Genomic DNA, 24,083 nt, shown 5'->3' on the forward strand with positions numbered 1-24,083 from the left:
GTCGGTTCTGAACCTTCTGCTGAGGTGGGTCTCAGATTCTTTTGTGTCATCTCCACCAAATCTGGCATCAGCATGCTCTGCCTGCCCATGCTCTCAGTTGGTAAAATTGCATAAATTAATTTGCATAGGAATTGCTGAAAGAATCCAAATGATAAACATGAATGATCTCATAAAGGACACACTTTATAGGGCAAAATGATATTATTTTATGAAATTGTCATTTGCTCCTTGTCTCTTCTGTATAAAACATATCTGAAAACTGCAGCAGCTCCATTAGGTGCTCCTGAACAAAGAGCGATATTGAAGAATGTAAAGCAATGAAGCACATGCGGATACCCTTTCCTTATTGATCTGTGCTGAGACGAGGCACCAGGAGGAGGCACCATATTTCTGGGGACAGATGGCATAGCCTGGTGTGGAGAGAGGACCAAAGCAAGGACCTTGGTTATCAGGCTGCTTACAGGGATCTGGACATGAAGCGAGGAGAGAACAAACTCAAAAGTGGAACTAAGTGAGGAAGATTCAACAACTGGTATTGGGCTTTGGAGTTGGATAAACTTGGATTCAAGTCCTGACTTGGCCTTTTTTGGTGGTGAGAATTTGGGCAAGTAATATCTATTTTAGTCTTAGTTATTTTCCAACTTCACTGGGGGGATAGGAATACAACTGGCCCATGAGAATTGTCAGAATTAAATGATATAATACATGTAAAGTGCTTTGTACAGCATGTAACATAAAGGTACTGCTGAATAAATAGTAATGTAACATTCATCATTATTATATTTTAAGTTTAATAAGATGAGAATCAGGTGGTAGGGACCCAACTATGGAGACTGCCATTGGAGTTGCAAATTCTTGCCCTGGAGGGCTTGAGGGAGGAAGTCCTGCCCTATATTATTTCCTTTGTTCCATGCTTGTCCCTTCACATCCCCAAGGATTTAGAACCAGTACAGATTCTCCTTAGAATGAAACACTAAACTATTGGCTCTTGCCTATTTAAAGCCTCTGGCCTAATAGCAGGACTGGCTTCAGATCTTGTGCCGAGAATAAAGTGGACCCACAGGAGCCTCCAGAGAAGAGGGCAAGGAGTCAGGCAGCAAAGTACTGGCAGCGGATGGCGTGAGAGGTGTTTTGAAGCAGGGGAGGGGGAAGCTTACTAATAGCTCATAGGTATCAGTGAAAGAGGGAGGAGAGTCAAAGATGTGTGAACATTTTCTGGCCTGAAAGGGATGGCGTAGTAGAGATCAGGATTCTCACCCTAGAGTACATTCTGCTGCTTGTAGAATTGGGCTAGCAGTCAAAGCACCTAGTTTACCATACTATAACTTTGAATGCTTCTGCTTTCTATTTGCCTACATCTAAGTTTCTTTTTCTTTTGGGAAGACCTCTCTCTGTTCCTTCTCATCACTTATTTATTTACATAAAATGACTCCCCATAGCATCGGAGATTGCTGTTAGCAGTAGCCAAGGAGTTTTACAAATTGCCTCTGATACAAATTGCTTTCAGAAAGAGGCTGTGTCTTCTACCACAAACTGATTTTGCAGAATGGTTCCCTGGGAATAAGTTTTTGATTGGATAAGATTTCTCCAAATGATTCAAATTTCTGATACAAGTCATGTGCTGTACCTATTGATGAAAATAACCTACAGCTGCTGACATTCTAAAATTATTTGTTATGATATTGATGGGCACTGTACTGTGAACTTTACATGCCCTGTTCCCATTTATAAATGAAAAATAAAGTTTAGAGACATGAGATTAGCTATAGCTGCTAGGGAGCAGGGAAAAAAACTTTGCTATTAGTTTTGTGCCCAGGGCATGCAAGTCCTGAGATTTCACAGCACCCTGACAGACAGTGGTTTGGTGAAGACACAGGCTGAATCTTCCCAGGATGCCCACTTTACTAGACTCTTTAGATGTAGACATATATTACTACATAAGCATTTATTGCTGACATATGTAGTTTCGTCAGCTTGGAGTGGAAACAATGTCACCGTACACCAGAACCCCAGAGTATGACAATTCTGAGATTCCCCAACCTGTCCACTCTGTCAGCACATACAGGCTTTTTCAGTGGCTTTTCTGATATGTTAAGAGCCCCAAAGATGATTATTTACGTTCAGACAGTGACCCTGTATGCTCTTACCTTTCACTAGTTAATGATGCTCTCAGATGTTCTTTCTTGAGGATGGAGGGTGACACAAACATGGCCCCAGAGGTCGGATATCTAAGAACCTGACCAACTCTGTGCAGTTGCTGCTGTCCAGCCTGAACATAGATGCTTAATGCGGCTGCTTTCCGTCTGTCAGTCTGTCTGAGCTAATTACTTCTACAGCCTGGTACTCTTTGGATGCCCTCCCAGGCTATGGATTCAGGAGAGGGGTACTGTTCTCTTCTTCTGCACTGTTCTCCAAGCATTCCCAAGTTCTTGTCTGAGTCCACGGTAAAAGAAACTGTTAGTCTCTCCCAAGACGTGTCTCATCTCCTCTCCAGACTGGCATGGGCAGCTAGTTATGTAAATGGAGTTTATCTAGCTCATATACAATTAACTGGAACCTTCTGCTTTACCAACTTACAGAACAAATAGAGACCCACTTTATCAAGATGTACAGATTGTTTCTGTTTTTCAAATCATTCCTGTTCTGCACCACTCCTCTGATTCATTTAAGAACTCCAAAGCCTACTCCATCCACGGGATTAGGCCCTTCTCCAAATGCCAAGCAAAGAAAAATGGAAAATCCAATGAATCTGCCAGCACCATTGGTTCGGATCCTGCCACAACTGTTGCCATGGGACCCTAAACACACAGGTGCTTGTCTAGACACAGCAACACCCTTGCTAGCACAGCGTGCAGTGATGTTCTGTTCTTGGCCCCCAATGTTATTGTAATCTTAGTTTATGCTTCCATAGTCAGTCGTTGCTCCCCCAGATGTGACTCATGTCTGGTAATGAATCTGGACAAACTTACAAGGCTCAACCAAATTAATGCTAACACCAACGTTTTTCTACAAATGTCTGGGCCCAATCTCCTTCCTTTCTCCTCATGGTGAGTTACCCTTGATTAACGGGGCCTTTGACAGGCTTCCCAGCCAGAACTTTGTTGGAGATGCCCTAGTCCAAGAAAGGTTTTTTTTTTAAAAACTAATTTTGAACTTCAAAGCCATGAAGAGCTCATTATTTCTTCAGGAAGTCAATGCTCTGTTCAATTTGGCTCCCCTTACAAAGTTTGCAATTTGAAGGATAGTATAGTGACAAGAAAACTGTATTAAGCATCTGTCACCATTGATTCCCAAAGAAATGTGCTAATCCACATTAGGTATCCCTATTTTAGGATAGCTTTGAGTTTGGAGGGCAGCTGATCTCTGCCTCAGAAAATGGGACAAAGTTTTACCTTCTTTAATATCTGGCTCCCAACTGCATGCTCTAGTAACCTTTTCAGTATGCTTGGCAGTGAGAACATTTTTTTTTTCAGGAAAAAATCCCACACCTAAACTCTATTAGGATTTCCTGCATTTTGAGTGAATCTATCTTATCCATGGTTAGTTGATTATACATAGATGCCTTATGGATTATAAAGCAAAACTCATATTTTTTATGGATAAAACATGAAATGGTGTTTTTTTTTAAGCCTGAGGTCAGCAGTTATGGGTTGAACTCCTAGACCCATGACATTTAGAGATATTCTGGAGGAAAATCGGGAACTGTCCTAGGGACCCAAATGTAAAGACATTGTTAGACTATAGGTCATATTATTAGACTTAAAGAAACATTATCTGGTCCTAAGTTTTAAATTTTCATGTTATGCACTATGTATTAATTAAACTATGCACTATTGCTTCTCTGTAGGTGTGTACATCCTGTACTCTTGTAAATGTACAAGACTATCAGACTGTACAGAGAAGTCAAACTTAAACAAAATCAACCCATCAGAATCTAGTAATGCTCCTCTCACAACACACCCACATACAAAGGGTTTTTCTTAAATTATAGCAGCCAAAATATAGCGTTGGTTGATATTATACTGCATAAGCCTAATAGAGCAATTTTTAAAGGTAATGACCTATGCTGAATCACTGATTAATAAATAAAGATAGAAAAATCACATTCAAGGAAAACTATCAGAAAATATTAAAATATGTTTCTAATTTTCCAACATGACAGAGGGGGAAGATTTGGCGAACGCGACTTGCCTTCTCTCCCACATTCTTTAGCTCTAGAGAGTCGGTGTGTGAACTGATTCACACTAGTGGCCTGTGGGTCAAATCCTGATGATTGACATATTTTCTTTAGCCAGCACAATATTGTAAACATTTTCAATAAGTTGCTAACATTTTCTAAATTGTGAGATTTTAAAAATTCCTGAGTTTCTCAAAAAAAAAGAGTTGGCAGCAATCATGTGCACCTATGAGTCCCCCTCAGATTCACTGCTCTGCATGACTCAAGGAGATGCCATTCACAAGGATTCTAAGTAAACGATGGTCCTCAGACTTACACAACACTTTGGTCCTCAGCGACTCACCTAGCTTTAATCATTCATTTATGACACTTAGGCAAACCATGTTTAAGGGCTTTATACCCCATAAACTGTACAAACAATCACTGTTCCTCTTATTTTTCCTAAGGAAATCATCGGTGTCTAACTGGAGCTCGTGGAGAAGAACCAAAGAGGTATCAGAATCCATGAATCACCACAGAGATGCTTTAGGATTAGTCAAAATAACAAGGAATCCATTTGGCAGGAAAAGGATGATTATTAGAAATCCTCAAATAAGAATGGGTCCAAAAAGCAAGCAGGGAGGACCTACAGATGTATTTTTCATAATAGGCGGTGAGGAATGACCACAGTTGTGTATCAACAGACATTATTCCAAATCCAAGAAAATAACAGAATTCCAGGGAGTCTGTCTGTACAGAAAGGGAACTAGTAACAGGACTGGGCCAAGGAAGAAACCTTTAATTCTGAGAAACAAGTAAGGATTCTCCCATCCTCGTGGGAGTCAGTAACTGAGAAGGCAATCAAAGTTGAGGTTCAGTTGCTGGTATTGCTGTGTGTGCTGGAAATGCTGTTATGCATCAGAGTGAAACCAACATCAACACAAATCTGGTGCTGAGCCCCAACTGGAAGTCTTGGGTTGACAATTATATGCCTGATTAGGAATGGGACTGGTCAAATCCAGGAGCAAAGGTCACACACTACATGCAGAACCTGAGATGATGAAGTGTACTCAGCCATGGGGGGTGGACTAATAAGAAAGAAAGGTTCTAAAAAACGATGAGAATCAAACTAAAAGTAAAGTGTTGATGACTGTAGATGCCCTGAATTACATTGTTAGAGAAAAATGGCCAACGTTCTCTAATTCGATTCAGAGATTTGAATGTTTTTTTAAATCACTTTAATAAATTTCTCATGTCCTCATTGAGTCAGTCCTGCTGAATTAAATATAGAACCATGGGTCAAGATTGTTCTAAAGATTTTTTTAATCTTTCCCATCCAAATGTAATCACCCTTCCTTATCAAGCAAACAAAAATGTGTTCCAGATGCTATCTTGTCTCACCCATGTTGTGCCAGGAGTGATGGAGCTAGACCCAGTGGCTCACACTGTGCTGAGAAGATGGAGCAGCACGGCAGCATGTCTCTGTCCATTTGAAAAGGCAGTGGTCTCTGGGAAAATGCACAATAAAATCTCAGCTGTAGGTCCTCCACTTGGTACTGATTTTACAGTTGCATTTCCTAAAAACTCAGCCAAGCGATGAAGTGGAATGAAGCAATGATTCTTTTCATGCCAATCTAATTACTTAAAAAAAGTCACCAGCTACTTCTGTACTCATTCATCTGATATTCCAGGGAATGCATGACTAACTAGAATAAACTGGACAGGCTAAGAGGAGCCAGGTTCGAAAACTAGAGTTACCCATGTAAGTGGAGCAGAGACAAAAGAAACAGCCCTAAATTCTCTTCTAATTGTTTATTCATGCATAATAAAAATAATAGTGGCAACTATTATTACTCTCACTTATTATTGTGCACACACTAAATAATACTCCATATATCATTTAAATAGCAATGACTCCAAATTAACTATTTGAAGAGTTTTCTGGGTAACAACCTGGAATCTGGTTATAAATTAACAACCTGCTGGGTTTCCTTCCAGGGTGGAGGGGAAGAGGGCAGTAATGGAGGATGGTGGATTTGTCTTGGAACTTCAATTGCATAACAATGTCTCCACTTTCCTTACTTTTGTTCAAAAGTGTTATCCAAAACGAGGCAAAAAAAGGGGCAGCACCTATTTTTTCCACTATTTTTATGAGGAGACTATTGAACATTCACCTAAGGATATTTAGTCAAATGTACTTGTCCAGGCTTGGTGAAGATACATGTTACAGGTTAATTTGTAGATTTTTGTCTTGTACAAATGCTAATAACTTCTGTCTAGTCGCAGGGATGATACTAAGGATATAGTGTATTTCCTTGTAGGCATTTTGGATCTTTTAGCAAACTCATTTCATCATCCTTTTGTATGATTACAACTTTTTATTTCCAAATTCTTTCTTTCACACCAGTCTTAACCATTTTTCTGGTTCACCTATTAGTTAATAAGTTGAAAAAAGCATTTGACAATGTTTATTCTATATTTGCACCAGTGTAATGTTCTTCACTTTTGGGGAATGCTAACAGATGTGCTGGAGGCATGGCCATTGCTGCTGCTGCTCTTGAGACTGAGCAGCATCTGCTGAGCTTGCACTCCTGCTGAACACTACTGGAACCGCCACGGATTCTGCTGAAGGCCAGAGCTGACGGCTGCTGCTGCTGGATGCAGCACCAGAAGCAAGAACACAGTAGCTTCTCTCTTCCACCCAACTTCCCAGCCTTTTGCAGAGCTGGCACAGCCTCCTTTTGCACAAAGTAACCAAAACAAAGTTGGTAAGAAAGTCTAGAAGGTATTAAGGTTTATTGCTAATTATAACATCAGGAAGAGCATGTAAAGAAAGAGGCGGAGGTGAGAGCTAAAAAGCAAATAACTGGCCTGAGAGAAAAAAGTGCTGATGGAAGTTGGCACTGAAAATAAAATAAAAAACTTAAATTATCAATAAGGTACATATGATTGTGAATCCCATTATACAGGAAATGCAGGTGCAGAGAGGTTAAGTAACTCATCCAAGATCACACATCTCTTATGTAGCAGAACTGGAATTTGGATGCAGGCTTCATTCTAACATTGACTCTTTAACCCTTATGCTATATGTTAGCTTCCTAATAAGGTAGGAGACAGACTGGAATGTCTGGCAGTGCAATATGGAAGTAGATATGAGAAGATTAAACAAGAATTTATAGAGCCACTGGGATGGGGATTCAGGAACTAGCAATATTGGAAGGCGGGGCAAGCTGGTAAAAATCTACGGCCCGTAAAATGTCCCCACCCATTAGTCTGAAACTCAGGTTTCAATCTCAAACCTTAGAAAACAAGAGGAAATGAAAGGGGAAAATTAGGAAAAAATATCTATCTAGATTCAGTCACAGCATAGGCCGAGAGCTCTTTATTAGCTGGCACACGGAAAAGGTAAGAAGGCCACAGGGTCCAGGTTAAAAGATCTGGTTAATTGGTTGAAGTTCACAGTGGGGATACTAAGGGGTATTATAATTGCATCTTCACTGTTTTATTTTTTTTTAATTTCCTGTCATTTTTTAGTGATTAAGGACAGGATGAACTCAGATGAGTGTTTTCTCCCCTAAAAGAAGGGAAATGAAAGGTTTGATCATCACTTGCCTGGTTTCTGCTAATATAACAACTCGGAGTGAATGAGCTTAAATTAAAATACAGGAGAACATCTGCAGAGGCATTTTAAAATTCAGCCTGACAGAATACTTATCAGGGAGATCTCTCATCTCTTATTTATCATTCTTTTACTCATTAATGCACTTAAGCACATAAATTAACTGCTGAATTAAATACTGGGAATACAAGAATGAATCAAACTCATTCCTTGCCTTCAATGTGCTTACCACTCAGACAACCACTGCAAAAGTTTAGTATGTGCACACAGAAATCTGCAATGTAAAGCAGGATTAAATACACAAATAAAGAATTTCTTTTAAACAATATTTTATTTATTTATTTTTTTAGAGAGAGGGGGAGGGAGGGAGAAAGAGAGGGAGAGAAACATCAATGTGTGGTTGCCTCTCACATGCCCACTACTGGGGACCTGGCCTGCAACCCAGGCATGTGCTCTGACTGGGAATCGAACTGGCAACCCTGTGGTTCACAGGCTGGCACTCAATCCATTGAGCTACACCAGTCAGGTCCACAAGTAAAGAATTGTACAAGAGAAAAAATTCTCAAATTATCACTGAGGGGCGACAGGGGGTTATGAAAGAGGCTGCTTTGCTAGTTAAAGCAGGATCATACTATTTATATGATACTCATGTGTCTGTATTTTTATATTTTATATTTTGAGAACACTAGTATATGTGAATGTACCACCTCTGTTTAATATCCCTTTTTGTGCTTTTAAATTTATATCCTTTGCCCACCACCCAACATACACACACACGTTTGTATTTGAACTTAAAATGTCTAGATGTACCCACAGGGTAAATTATAATGTGGGATGAAATGGGAAGAAAGATAAAAAGATGTCTTGTACTTTTTGCTATTATTTTGATTGATATTTTTAGGACAAGCAAGAAAAACTTTTGTAGTAAATGTTTTTATTTTTCAACCTCCCATTTTCTCAGATCAATATGATTCCCACAGGGAGTAAGACTGGGGACTGAGGAAAGGAAGCAGCAGACAGTAAATAGTTTTGGAGCAAAGAGTTACAAAATTTAAGGTTAATTATGTTGGGCCCTGAGTGCTTGAGCATTCAGAAATCATTTGGCTGAATGCAACAGAAAACTGAACTTAATCTGTCTTAAGCATGAAGGCAACTCTTATTATACAAAATAATTGGAAAGTCCAGGGGAGATGTCTTTTTCAGACAAGGCCAAATACAGGTGCTTTAACACTAACTTCAGAAATATTTCTCTCCTTATCTTCTGACTTTACTTTTCTCTAGCTGTGCCTGTTTTCAGGCATGAAAATGGCACTGGCACCCCCAACCTAATGCCCTATTAGGTTAGGAACCCCAGTAGGAAGAGTGCATTTCATCCCCCCCCCCCACCCCGCCCATTCTAGCAAAGCTGCAGAGCCGGTTCTCTTTAGCCCGACTTCAGCCATGGCCCCTGTGAAGAACCACTGGTTCCAGGAGATCTGAGGGCTGTGAGACCACATCTCCCTCATCTTCCTGGCTCTAGGGCACCTTCCTCTGAGAATGGGAAAGGAGCAAAAAGTTAAGAGGAAATGCTGGAGGCTGTTATTAGAAGGGGAAATGGATTGTAGAAAGGAAAATGCAGCAGAAAAGCCATGCTAAGGGATTTGCAGATATGAGGAATGGGAGCATGAAGTCTTTCTTAAAGCCCTTAGCATGAGTGAGAAATGAAGGCATCCTGCTAACAAGGCACAACTAAAGTACGGGGAAATGACTGGCTCCCCGCAGGCATGACAAAAATGACCTCAGAGACCATAGGAGATGATGGGTCATTTGTAAGAAAACACTCCTCTGGTTGTTTTTAAGAGAATGGGGAAAAAATTCCATATTGCAAGACATGGATGCATATTCCCGAAGTAGCTAATTTGCTCATAAGGAGATCCTTCACTACTGGGACAGTAGTAAGAAAGGTTCCCACTTATAGAGGACCCAAAGACCCTTTTTCCTTTAAATTAATCACAATGTGTTCTGTTTGCCTATAAGAAGCAGTTTATCTTGGCATAATCTTGTTTATTTCTAGTTCCATCTCCTGCTAATTCAGTCTCCTCTCCCTCCCCTATTATCGATTTGCTGATGTAACATTATTTTTGCTGTATAAGGCCGAGGCTTGTCAAGTGAGTACATACTTCCATAAGTGAGTCATCTGCCTTATTTGGCTGTTTTTGAGCTCATGTCTCTATCACCTTGGTTTCAGTTTGGATGTGTTCTTCTCTGTTTCTTAATGTTGGTTTCAGCACTGGTAGCAGCTTTACTGATAGTTGTAGGGACCTAAGAATTGTGGGTCTGCTACAGCATTTCTCATAAGTAAGTGTGTCAGAAAAATCCCAAAGATGGAAGAAACCACACACAATTGTGGAGGGAAATTTGGGCTCACCCCCATCCCTGCCACCACTTTCTACCTCATCAAATATGATAATGGCTCATTAAGAGTTGGCATATTTTTGCTACTCATTACAGTTTAGAATACATAAAATACCAGCCGTTACCTAAATTAATGATAGGGAAATGACTATACAGGCTCACATATTTTCATTTTTCATTGCCATGATTTTCTTTCTAGACACCTTTCATGGAGGGGATGCGGGATTGCGTGACATGAGCTTTACGATTCCTTTCAACATTTTAAACACTCAAGTTCTGATGTAATTATGATTCTATAAATTCACATTAAAATATAGCTTCACTTTATGCCTTAGTGAAAAACCTACAATAGCCTCTTGACAATCCTGAAGTGTTGTATTTTTTTGAAATTATAACACAGAATGTTTGTTTGAATTTCATGAATAACTAAGAATAAATAAACAAATTTTGCTTTGTGAGCTAGTATGCTTTACTTTTCAGTCATATTTCTACACAAAGAATTGTCAAATATACTAGTACGTAGTAGTGTGCTTTGTCATTAATTATAAATGGCAGTGGATGCCATCCAGCATTTTATATGCTATTATGTTTGGCCTCAGGCCTGGTTTCAACTTTGCTTTTATCAGATGGGCAGCTTTGGATAAGTAGTAACCCCTCTAAGCCTCAGTTTCCCCACACACAAAAAGGTAGCTACTAATACTTAGCATATCTGGCAGGATACTCTGAAGACTGATCACAAAATATATAGTTTAAAACATTAAGTTATAAAATATGTACAGCTATAGGTGAGGCTTGAATGAGAACTATAATCTCTTTAAGGGCAAAGACTATTGGTCTATTTTGTTCTTATCAGTGCCTGACATAATAGACACTCAATAAATATTTATAAAGGAATATCTGTTTCCAAACTACTTAACACTAGGCCAGTTAAGTAGTAGGTTGAATTGTGTCCCATAAACTTTTGTTGAAGTCCTAACCCTGACCTCAAAATGTAACCTTGTTTGGAAATAATGTCTTTGTAGATGTAATCAAGTTAAGATAATGTCATATTCAATCAGGCTGGCTCTATTCAAAGGACTGGAGTTCCTTACAACTACGGAAATACAGATGCAGAAACAGTGAAGAGAAGTCCACGTGAAGACAGGCAAAGATAGGAATGAAGCATTAACAAGCCAACAATTGCCACCAGAAGCTAGAGGAATCAAAGAAGGATCCTCTTCCCCCTGGCCCTGCCAACACCTTGATTTCAGACCTCTAGCTTGTGAGAGAATACTTTTCTGTTGATGAAGCCACCCAGTTTGTGGCACTTTGTTATGGCAGCCCCTAGAAATGGATTCAGCCAGAATCCTGAATAATGTGGCACAAGTCTGCGATGACACAGGGTATCCCTATTTGATCTCAGTCCTCATATTGAGAAATTTTATTTTGGAGGATTTGATTTACTTTGATATATTAGTGCATTAACTGTTATAACAAAATTTCTTTTTTATTATAAGGGAAAACAGTAATATCTATTAAGCATTATTAATAATTATTCTGTCTTAGGCAACACAACCATAAACCTGTACAGCCACCTAAAACTTCTTTTTCTGCCAATCACTTTCATCTAAAGCATTTCTGAACACATGCCACTTAGATGTTAATAGATCCACAGTGTTATATAATTCCTAAAAGATATGTGGTTGATCACTGCTGAAGTTATATTTTCAGATATTTTCCCTTTATGAAAGTAAATATTCTCATTTGTTGTATGCAACTTTCTAGCTACAGTGTCACTTGCATAACCTCGATAGTTGACTACCCCTTGCCTATAGAATTTAACCCTGATGTGTCAGTGAGTTATGGTGCAACTTCACCATCTCAAAACACTTAGTGAACATCGAGATTTAAAGACCAGGTTAGCCTTCTAAGAGAGACTACTTTTGGTCCACATATTTTGTGGGGCATTATGATTGGTACACCTATGTTGTGGAAATTATTGAATGAAAATGATGGCATTTGTTGTTAAGACAGCTTTAAGCCCCATATCAACAATCTTGCAATCATTGTTGACATAACTACCTTTCCTCCTTTTCTCAATTATAAAAAATGCACCTGGATTCACAAGTCATTCTTATGAGGTACTCCCTGCTTTTCACTTCAGCCTTTCAATAGGAGCACATACTTTTTATTAGAAAATCCAAATTGAACAGCTTTTTCTTTGCAAAGGTACTTCTGAATTATTATATAAATATCAAAAATTCTCATAGGTTCCTCATAGGGCAGAATCTATAGAAACTTGCTCTATCTCCTATATTCAAACACATTTCAAATCTGCCAAGATTTGTCATGAATTATGCATCATTTTAGATTTCTATAATCTCCCTACTTTCTTTGAAATAGGTGCTATAAATCTTGCTCTGATTCTTTTAGTTTTTGATATAACATTTTTGCTTGAATAATTATTTTGTTCTAGCTTTTTCCATGGAGTAAACAAAGCATGATGATTCACTAAAATTAGAATAAAGCTTTTTAAAAATCTCAAAATGCCTGAAGTAACACAAAGTTGTTTTTGTTGTTTTCTTGATGTATGTAAGTGCCAGTATAGTGTTAATGGCATTTTAATTTTAAATTTTTGTGCACAAGAGTGCCACAGGCCTGCTCAAATATATTAGGTTTCATTTTATTGGACTCTTTTGGTCCAAAAAACAACAATGTACATGTGAATAAATGGCTGACCCAAGTAAACTCCTCCATTAGTAATATAGCACAGTACCGCTTTTTTTTTGTTCCAGCAAACATCAAATAATGGTAAGGCTTTTTCTTTTTCATGTTATTTTGGAGTTATCTGTTCACATATGCCTGAACTCCAGAAAATGCATTTGTGCAAAAAAGAAAAATTCCAATAAAAAAGGGAGGGGCAAGGGTAATGTCAAAACAGGAAGACTGGTTTACAATTTACTAATATGAACATTGGTTTATTATACAATAAAATCAAACACTGACTTAATAATATTTGGGGCAATGTTATCATTCAAAGAAACACTTGCAGCACCCATATTTTGGCAAGGTAATTATGAAAAAATTGGAGGGAAACTATTCAAACAGTATCTCCAATATAATATTGTTTATGTTTTGTTCTCTCTAACCAGTGCTGAAATAGCTGAAATTCTGTTTCATTTCTTTATTTTTGGAACCATATCAATAGATCAAAGAAATTAGAGATGTTCTGATGAAACCACTATTCTGCCTGGAAAAAAGATTCTATCCCCGGTAAATTTTTTAAAAATCATTAAAATTTAGCACATTAGATTTAAAAGATTTATAGACTTTGATATAGAACAAAAATCTCAACTCATCTGGCCACAAGAGCAATTGTGAGAGATATATTATACAGATGTACTTTTGGAAGACATTTTTTGTTTTGCTCATGAGAACTTTTTCATTAAATCGATTGTGTATCCTTAAGTCACCTCTGTTTCACCATTTTTGTTGCTTTCCTGTAGATGTGACTATTTATCTGAAACTTAAACTGCTATGAGCAAAAAGGCATAGTAAAACCAAAGTTGATTTTTATTTCAGGTAGTTCCTAAATGCCAACCAAATTTTACAAGTATACATTTCCAGTAACAAGTAAAGAAGTATTCTTAAAAATCTGTTCTCCCCCTCTCCACTCTAGCAGACTCTATATCAAAACTCATTTTTCCTTCCTATCACATTTCTGCCTTGGTGTTCCTCTTGCCTTCCCCGCTGCCCTATTTTAGCTTTTCCTCACCTTTATAGATAAAGACTCTAAGACTTAAAGAGGTTTAAATACCTTGCCCAAAGTCACAAAACTAGTCAGTATTGACACCTTTCTGTCTGACACCTAAACTCTTATGCTTTCTAGTATTTCAAAAACTACTCCAGCAAGAGTGATTCCATGTACACCTTGTGAGCTGGCTATTAAAAGTAAATATGTTAGAACAGTGCTTCTCAAACTTTAATGCATGTGCAAATAAGCTAGGAATCTTGTTAAACTGTAGATTCAGGTTCAAGGGGTCTAGGGTGCAGCCTGAGCTTCTGTATTTTTCACGAGATCCCAGGGGATGCTGTGGCTGTCACGCTTTCAGTTAGGAAGGTCGTGTAAGACTTAGCAGAGATTGGATGCTGTCTATGATCGATTTTGTTCACTACTTTTCCTACAAACACTCCATCATTTTTAGTGCATATTATCTTATTAACTCATTATTTTTAAGTGATGATCACAATGAATCAAACATTTTGGATTCATTGTTACAATAAAAATAAATGAGACTCAAATTAATAGTCAGGATTATTAGCCACTCTGTCAGTACATTGTGTCCTTTTCCCTTTGCAATATAGCTGATGGAGCCATCACTAGTAAAATCAGTGAGTTGGACACAATCCACTCCAAGAGATCATTTTCTCAAGATAGGCAGTGCAGGCTAAGTAGACAATTCAGAACATGTTCTGTCTCTTGCCCCTTCCAACATTTTTATCAAAGCGAAAACAGGTACAATCATATGATGAATAATTTTGGAGATGTACATCACCATGGGACAGACAGAAGAGCAGTTATGATAGGAGGAAACAGGCTACTCTTGCAGAAGCATGGGGCGGGGGCAGGTAGACATTGGGGGAAAGAGCTTTAAGAGCCATGTAAACCTAAGTACTCAAGTTAGAATCATGGCTTGCTACTTGTGGGGCATATGACTTTAGGCAAGTCAGGTATGCTTAATTTTCTAATCAGCACACACCTACCTTGCAGCGCTGTCATTAGGATTAATGGAATGATGGAGGTAATAAGACCTGACACATAGTAGGTAAGCTACAAATTGGGATCAGGTGAGGCTGCTAAGCACTGATTTTATGCACATAGTCTTTAGGGGATTTTACCTGCTTTTTCTTTTTCTTTCTTTCTTTTCCTTTTGCTCCTTCCCTGGTATTTCTGTCTAGTTTTCCTCAGCACCAAATAGTATCAGAAAATGAGTTTCAGAGGAGTTAATCCAATCCTGGACAAGGCACTCTTAGTGGTATCTGGGTCACTCAATGGCCCACTCACATCTGCACATACATTATAATATGGTGGGTCATAAATATTTTACCAATTAATGCAATTGGGACTGAGCCCATCTCTATAGTCATTAAATCAAGTCTGTTTGGTTTGGTGAGAAAGCATTAACTTGACATACTTGCACAAAATTTTGCATGTGTTAATGATGTAGAGAGAAGCCAGAAGTTTTAAATTATTCGTAATTAAAATTCTGAAAATAATGAGTCCTACCATTTTTAAAGAGCAGATCATTTGGTGACTTTCTGTTAGCATTTGACATTTAGATCTATAGTTCTACTTAGCATTAACAAAGTTTATAAGCACCAACCTTGTTTTTCCCAAGTCTATGATAACTAAGGGTAGTCCTTCAGAGCTATTTCAGATGCTGTTTTAACTCGTAAGTAATGGAGCCTGAAGAGGCAGGTGAAGGGAGGAAATTAGGTCTAGGAGTCACCAGCATCAACATAGCAAAGAGACTTCCATTTTCCTATCTAGATAGTACTTGGAAAGATAATGAGGTCATGTTTAGCCTCTGGATTAAGGGTTTTAGAGTGGACTAACTTTCTAGGGGCTGGATGTCCAGCTCTATAGTAGAGATAGCACCAGGGTCCATGAGAGCTTATTGTCTGTATATAAAGTAGGTGTTACTAGGCGTCCAATAGCATAGAAAATACAATATCACTAAACAGGTTTCCTTCTTCTAATTCATTGATTTCTCTATTTCATTTATAGTCATCATTCCCTACCGTCCATCACCTCCATAATTATCTAGCATGAATTCCACAGCCCAATATTACTATTAGCCTTTTGTCTTTCTCCAATCACATCTCCCTGACAAAACCCTATTCTGAATGAACCTATCACTCAGCTTTACTGAGCCTTCCCCAGAGCAACTAAGCAGAGGCAGAGAAAAACTACAGCCCCAGGAGGACTTGTATTGTTCACTTGTGTCCCCTGAGTCCTGGACACTGCCTAGAAATCTGTTCTTCCCATAAGCTAGATCTGCCATCTACAGTAACCATCAGTTCATATCTCCTTTAGTCTCTGACCTCCGCTCTTCTCCTCCTCCTCCCATTGCTACTTTCTGCTACTGACATTGACTAAGACATCCTAGAGAAGATAGAAGTTATCAAATAGGAGTTTTCCTTACACTTTGTCATCAAACATTGCAGTGTGATTTTTCTACTCCACTTCCAGTCCCTTTTCCTGGACAGCCCCTATTATGGGCTGAATTGTGTCCTCCCAAAACTCATATGTTCAAGTCCTAACTGCCAGTACCTAGAATGTGACTGTATTTGGAGACAGAGTCTTTAAAGAGGTAATTAAGGCAAAATGAGATAATATGGGTGGGCCCTCATCCTATATGAATGATGTCCTTTTAGGAAGAGGAGATTAGGACACAGCCCAAGAGGAGACCATATTCTGGCAGGAAAAGAAAACTCCAAAAGTTTCTTATGCTCTATAACCGTAACACTTGCAAAATTTCACACAGGACTGTAGAAGCTGACAAGTTGTAACCAAAGCAACGGCCAGTTACTCAAGGTCGTACACAGACTCCCACGATAAGCTCATGTGCGCTGTAGCTTCTGCAAATTCCTCCTGCATTTTCTCTTTGTCTCCCATATAAGGTAGCTGGACCTAACTTCCGCATTCAGCTTCTGTAACCTTGCTTCGCCACGTAGGTAGGGAGCCCGGGACTATTTAAACCCTGGGAGAGTGAGGATCGGTGCTCAGAGGATTTGGATGTTAACCACCCTCTCTGGGCCCCCGGGTAATAAAGTTTGTGCTTCGTTATCTCCCCGCGTGTGGGTGGATTTTCCACAACATGAGAACACAAACAGAAGGCAGCCATCTACAAGCCAAGGAGAGAGACCTCAGGAGAAACCAAACCTACTGATACCTTGATTGTGGACTTCTAACCTCCAGAGCTATGAGAAAATAAACTTCTGTTTTTTAAACCACCTAGTCTGTGGTATTTTATTATGGCATCCCTAGAAAATTAATATAGTTTCTTTCAAGGTACAACTTAAATTTAAATGTCTCTTTCTTAAAAAAAAAAAGAAAACCCAATCTAAATTAAGCTTCATTATTATATTTTGAATTGACTATATTTTTCTTCATAGCATTTGTCACAATTGGCAATGATATATTATTTGTTTATGGTCTATCTTTCTTACTAGATTTTAAGATCTGGGGTGGAAGCAGGGCATCAGTGGGTGAGAAGGTGGCTATTTTCCTTCTAATATATTGTTCTGAATTTATTTTGTATAGACAATTGGCATTTTATTAGAGTTTTGTCAAGTTTATGAAAAACATAATTCAAGGCAAGTTTACAGCTCTCCCTTCAACCACTTTTTACTTTTAAGACTCTTTTGCATAGAAATTATAAAACTGGTTCTCAAGGCACATTCTCCAGACACTGGACAATGTCTGTGACTCACTACTATATTCCTAGTACTTAGCACTATACCTGGTACATAGCATTTGACCAGTAAATTTTTCTAGAAAAAAAGGAAAGAGGCAAAGAAAGAAGAAAGAAAATACAAGGGAGGTTAGAGGGAGGGGAAATGGCTATGACTGTAAGGAAAATCAATGAACTACCATAAAGACATCTCAGATATAGCTGGTGTAAGGTGAGCAGACAACTTTCCATCCAGGGGTGTTTAACTTGGAGCCTGTGATCATGGATTAACTGAGGGACCTAGAATTTCATTAGGTAATCAGTTCTTCCTGCTTTTTCACTTCTGGATAATTGTAATTTATTAAGCACTATAATGGTTAATTTTATGGGTCAACTTGACTGTACAATCAAATGCCCAGACCTTTGGTTAGAATGTTGATCTGAGTGTGTCTGTGAGGCTTTTTCTGGATGGGATTAACATTTGAATTGGTAGACTGAGTAAAGCAGATTGCACACCACAATGTGAGTGGCACCATCTGTCTTCTGTGGGCCTGAATAGAACAAAAAGTAGAGTAAGGAAGAATGTGCTCTCACTGACTAAGGTTTGAGCTGGGATGTTGGTCTTCTGTCTTCAGACTTGGAGTTGAGCTGGGACTTACACCACTGTGTCCCTTTGCTGTCCAGCTTGCTGACTACAGATCCTGGGTCTCCTCAGACTCCATAACTGCTAATTAAGCCAATTTATTAAAATAAATCTCTTTGTATATATCTAGATCTATAATTACTGTTATCTATGAATAATATATCTATGTTACTATTATTATTATCTTATAAATATTTAATACATAACATATTGGTTCTGTTTCTCTGGAAAACTGAGGCTAACACAAGCACTTTGCAGATATTCATAGATTCTTGGAGGTGAAAGGGAACTTAGAATAACATTTCACTTCTCAAACCCATTCTTAGAATGTAATAGCCAGCTCAGTGACTGAGCTTTGTTACAATTTGAGACAGATTGTAGAAAGGCAGTGTTTGCCAATGCAACAAAGGTTCTTGGGAATTTTATGTGGAATGTTACATATATGCATTTCCATACATGCATCTGCACATTTCTCTAAGTGAAGTTATGGTTTTCATCATTTTCTTTTTTATTGTTATTCTATTACAGTTGCCCAATTTTTCCCCCTTTACCCTCCCCTGTCCATCCCACCTCCCACTCCCACAGTCAATCCCCACACTGTTGTCCATGTCCATGGATCATTCATATATGTTCTTTGACTAGTCCCTTCCCCTTCTTTAATTTTCTTTATTATGGAAAATTTTAAACATATACACATTAAAAAGGATGGTATAACACCCACCACCCAGTTATCATGGGTGATATACTCATCACCCAGCTTCAGTAATTACCAACTCATGACAAATCTTACTATATCTTCACTCCTCCTTCATCATTTGGAAAAAAATACCAGACATCATATCATTTCACAAATAAATGCCAAACAGCTAGCTTACAAACACATTTTTAGAATACAATCCTCTCCTGATTTGAAGATTGCCTGTACTTCCAACTTGAGTTGAATAATGGATTTATTAATTCTCTATTCTCTTTTCTTTATGGATATTCTTCTGTGTATGGGAAAGAAATTAATCACTCTGCCAGCTACTTATTTTTGTATTCTCTTTGAGTAGAGTCATATTTTGATTTTGCTACTAAGTATTTGCTACTATTTGACTTTGGGCAAGATTTTAGTTCTTTGTGTCTCAGTTTCTTCACCTATGAGAAAATGCTTGAGGATTGTGCCCGAGTCATGCACTCACTAAAGTTGATAGTAATAATAAAATAATAATAATAATAGTTATTATTTAATGTGAAAACTTGAGCTAGAATATGCAGATGAAAGTGATGACTCATCTGTAATTTCTGTAGTAACTCCAGTAGTCTAGTATAGAGCAAGAAGTCAGAAAATGTCACGGAGAAGCATGAAGTCCTCTTTTCATCTTAGAGAATGACAGATGTTGTCCTGTGCCCTTATAATAGCTTTCTCCTGTGTCAAGGGCATCACAGGGCAGATTGATCTTATTTCTAATGATGCACTTAGAGTCTCAGCTTACATCTGCTGATAAACATGAAGTGAGCCAATGGATCCTGCCTACAGTCAATTATTCCAGGTCCATGTTTATTACTGTTTCAAAGGGGTCCTCAATAGGGTCTTATGTAGCTGCAGAAACAACAGAAAAATGGAGAAATAAAGAAAAAACAATTCCATCTGTCAACTGATGAGGAATGCTGTCCAAACCTGAGAACAAAACCTGAAGTGCTAATTCTATGCACTGCTGATGCCTTTAATTATGTGACTTTGACAGATGGAAATAGCATTATGCAGTTTTTATTTAAGAAGCTCATGCAACTGTAGTTTTTGTGCCAAGGGTAATCAGTCACATTAAAGAATTTGCCAGAAAGTAAACTTTACCTTATTTATAGCTTACTAGGTCCTAATTATGCTTCCTAAATGGACAGTCATATAATACGGCAAACAGAAAATATACATGACTGCAAATTACTACACAGCAGTCATGTGTCAAAACCAGCATCCATTTCAAACTACATAATACTTTCCTGTCAATATGTAGCATATGCACTCCAGAGAATACCTTGTTGAGGCAGAATTTCAAAGATCTGAAATGTTTTTCATTAGTCTTGGTTTCAGCAAGGCCTTCACAAAATTACAGAAGAATCATTGTTTGTCTCATAAATATTCTTTGTAGTTTAGTTTTTACCAGAACAGGTTTCTCTGATTGCAAGGATTTTCACCAGCCCCCCGCTTGTTCTCTGAAGTGTTGCCTTTAATGTTACCTGCATTGGTGTCTCACTTAGTCTTGAAATACATCATCTTAAGATAGTTTTAATTTTTTCCCTCTGGTGTCCATGCCTTGGTGTTATCCTATTCTGTCCATCTTTTTCCCAATCTCCTTACCGTGGTCTTTTCTCTAAGAGCAGACCTAGAGATAAACCTGAAGGAAACCAAGATAGATAATCTCTGGGTGGTTACTGAGCAGTTAGAGGTGTCCTGTCCTTTCGGTGCCATGCTGCCACTCAGTCCAAACCTCTGTCATCATCAGGGTCTTACAGTTCCAAGGTTAGAGCCTGTTCACTTCTCCCCATTCCTTGCTTAACCTGCATTCTCTTGCCAGATGGATCTTCTTAAAGCACAATTCTTACATATTTGCCTTGCTCAAGAACCTTCCATGGGTCCTTTGCCTTAAAGCCTAAAGCCTGGCATTCAAGCCCTTCTAAACCTGGCCCCGGTCAACTTTTCCACTTCTGTCCCTCTGCTCATCAATGTATACTCTCAGCTGTAAACGTAATGACAGTTTACCATTACCTGGCTTCTTTCTTCTAGGCTTCTATTCCTTTGCACATTGCCACTTATGTGCCTTAAACACTTTTCCAAATCATCTTTATTTCTTTGAACCCTAACTCCCTTTCCAGCTGAAGTGAGAGAACATCTCTGATGTGCTCACCCTCAGTGCAGTTTCAAAAATTGGCCATGTATATGGATATTTCATTTACCTGGAATTTGGGTATTCCAAAATGTTATTCTTCATTTTTATATTTCAAGTTTTTCCCTTTTCAAATACATTCAGCTTTTTGAGAGCAGAAACCACACATATATTTTGATTGATTATAAGCTATTGGAGTGTGGGACTCTGACAGGTAAAACAGTGTAATATAAACAACATGAAGAGTGGCCTGTAACAGATTAAAACTCTGATTCTGGCACCTGCTAGCTGTGGGCCACTGTACAAGTTACCTAAACTCTGTGAACCCCTGTTCCTCCTTCTGTAAAATAGAGATAACAGTCTTCTATCTTGGAGGATTGTTGTAAGAAGTAAGTGGCATAATAAATTAAATGTGCCCAGTAAATTATAGCTATTAGGATATTAAATTTATCTGAGTACAGTGACTGGCAAATAGCTGGAATTTAATAAACATTAATTGAATTAAATTTCATTTATGTCCACAGCATTTGTCTGGGACTGAGCCCATTCGTGATGTTTGATAATAAATCTTCCCAACTTAGTTCAGTTCCTTAAGATCAAGGATATGTGCTGTTTTGAACTTGTCAATATTTTAAAAAATATATTATTATAAACTTTTATATTATGTCTTAATAAAACAAAATATCTTTAGTTATGCACATGTAGATTTCCATTGAATGTGGAGCTTTATGTGATTTAGAGTGATGGAATATCTTTTTGTCAACCCAGGTAAGATATGTCTGCCAAGGCTGTGAATTGGGTACAATAGAAACAAGTGTCACCTAAATTTCAGTAAAAGAAACAAGTGGCCAGTATAGGGAAAGTATTAGAGAGAAAAGAATGAGAAGAAGGAACAGATCTTCAGGACTTGGGAAAGGAAATTGGTATAATGAAGGCAAAAAAGACAGAAGATAAGGGTCTAGCTCAAACTTTTACCCATAACCAGTCCTTCACTTTAGCCTCTTACTTGCACATTGAGAAGGTTGGAACAGACCACAGTTTCACAAACTTTAGTCATTTGCGCACCATCTTGATGATTTTTGCTGTGTATGAGTACCATGTGAACTATTATTTACTTAATTTTTCCTTTAAATTGACTCACATTTATTTTACTGAAATTGTTATAAAAGGAAGTCACATGTCACTGCCATAAGTAGAAAACCAGAATCAGTTACCATAAATAACTGTGAAAATAAAAGAGCTATCTTATAAAAAATATTATCTAAAGTTTCCTAGTAAAGATTTGAACCTGGGTTTGACTTTTCTTTTATAAAAAGGGAAGCTATCAAGTTGTAGGGGGATGTTAAAGAAAACAGCATGAAAATAAGATTTCTTCTTTCATGTAGTCCAAATATACTGTAATATATTTCAATGTTAATATATTTGAGGTTAAATATATTTCCCGTCATTCTTTAGGTTTCTTATTTGAAATTATTGGTGGTTTCCTTTGCTGTGCAGCACAGGTCTTTAGTTTGTTATAGTCCCACTTGTTTAATTTTACTTTTGTTGTCTTACTCAAGAAATCATTACCAAGACCAATGTCAAGAATCTTTCCCCTATATTTTCCTCTAGGACCTTTATAGTTTCGGGTCTTACATTTAACTTTTTGGTCATTTTGAGTTATTTTTGTAAATCATGTAAGACAGAGGTCTAGTTGTTCCTTTCACATATGGATATCCAATTTTCCCAGCATTATTTATTGAAGAAACTATTCTTCCCTCATTGTGTGTTCTTGGCATCCTTGTTTAAAATTAGCTGTCCACATATAAATGGATTTATGTCTGGGCTCTCTTTTCTGTCCCACTGGTCTATGTGCTTGTTTTTGTGTCACCATTATACTGTTTTAATTACTATAGCTTTGTAATATAGCTTGAAATCAGAACATGTGATGCCTTAAGCTTTGTTCTTCTCTCTCAAAATTGCTTTGGTTATGTTTTGTGTTTCCATATAAACTTTTAGACAGTTTTTTTTTCTACGTCTGTGAAAAATGCCATGGGATTTTGATAAGGATATGTTGACCCTTTGTTTTTTAAAAAAAAGCTATTTCATAAAAACAGAGAATAGAATGTTGGTTTTCAGGGGCTGAGGGAAGCAGAAAATGGGGTGCGATGTAGGTCAAAGTATACAAGTTTTCAGTTATAAGAAGTTCTGAGGATCTAATAATGTATAGCAAGGTGACTATAGTTCATAATACAGCATGATAAACTTGAAATGTGTTGAAGGTAGATCTCAATCATTTTTCCACCAAAAAAAAAAAAAAAACAACGAGTAAACTATGTTAACTATGTCAGGTAATAGATGTGTTAAGATGTTTTAATTATCTTGATATTGCTAGTCACTCTATAGTATACATTTATATGAAATCATCATGTTGTACTTACACTTTAAATATATACAACTATTATTCAATAAAGTTAAGAAAGAAAGAATAAAGCTGGGGACAAATCACATATCTGACAATAGATTCATATCCAAAATGTATAAACTCAATAAAAATAAAAAGACAATCCTATTTTAAAATGGGCAGAAAAATCGAATAGATATTTTTCCAAAATAGATACACAAATGGCTAACAAGTACACACAAAGATGCTCAGCATCACTAATTATCAGAGAAATGCAAATCAAAACCAAAATGAGATATCGCCTCACATCTGTTAGGATGACTATCATAAAAAAGACAAGAGTTGACAAGTGTTGGTGAAGATACAGAAAACTAGATAACCTTGTGCACCTTTGGTGGGAATGTGAACTGGTGAAGCCACTATTGTCAAGTTATTCGAGGTGACTGACATCAAGGAAACATTATTCATCATATGGAGCACCTTAGGGGAAGGGTTTGTTTGATTACCTGTAGGACCATGGCTACATGACTGAGAATAAAGCCCCAGGTATTTTCTGGTAAGTGGTATTTGCTGTGCAGTACTGACACC

This window comes from Phyllostomus discolor, chromosome 2 (assembly GCF_004126475.2).
Source record: "Phyllostomus discolor isolate MPI-MPIP mPhyDis1 chromosome 2, mPhyDis1.pri.v3, whole genome shotgun sequence".
NCBI lineage: Eukaryota > Metazoa > Chordata > Mammalia > Chiroptera > Phyllostomidae > Phyllostomus > Phyllostomus discolor.